The sequence below is a fragment of the Corvus brachyrhynchos genome, unplaced genomic scaffold, assembly GCF_000691975.1.
Source record: "Corvus brachyrhynchos isolate BGI_N302 unplaced genomic scaffold, ASM69197v1 scaffold155, whole genome shotgun sequence".
In the NCBI taxonomy this organism is placed as follows: Eukaryota; Metazoa; Chordata; class Aves; order Passeriformes; family Corvidae; genus Corvus; species Corvus brachyrhynchos.
In genome coordinates, this window is record NW_008238434.1 from 261,830 (window position 1) to 262,049 (window position 220).

The following is a 220-nucleotide window of genomic DNA, read 5'->3' on the forward strand; positions in this document are numbered from 1 at the left end:
CACTCGATGACCCTGGAGGTCTTTTCCAACCTGAATGATTCTGTGATTGTGTGAAAGGGGCAGCTTTGCCGGTTGTGCCGGTGCGGAGGCGCTGATAAGCCCGGCGCTCTGCCGTGGTCACTCCCGTGGCGATTCCTACACTGCCCTGAGGCTAACGGCAAGAAACCTGCCCATCCGCTAGGAGCGGCCCCACAGCCGTCATCGCCCGCTTTAGCCGGCA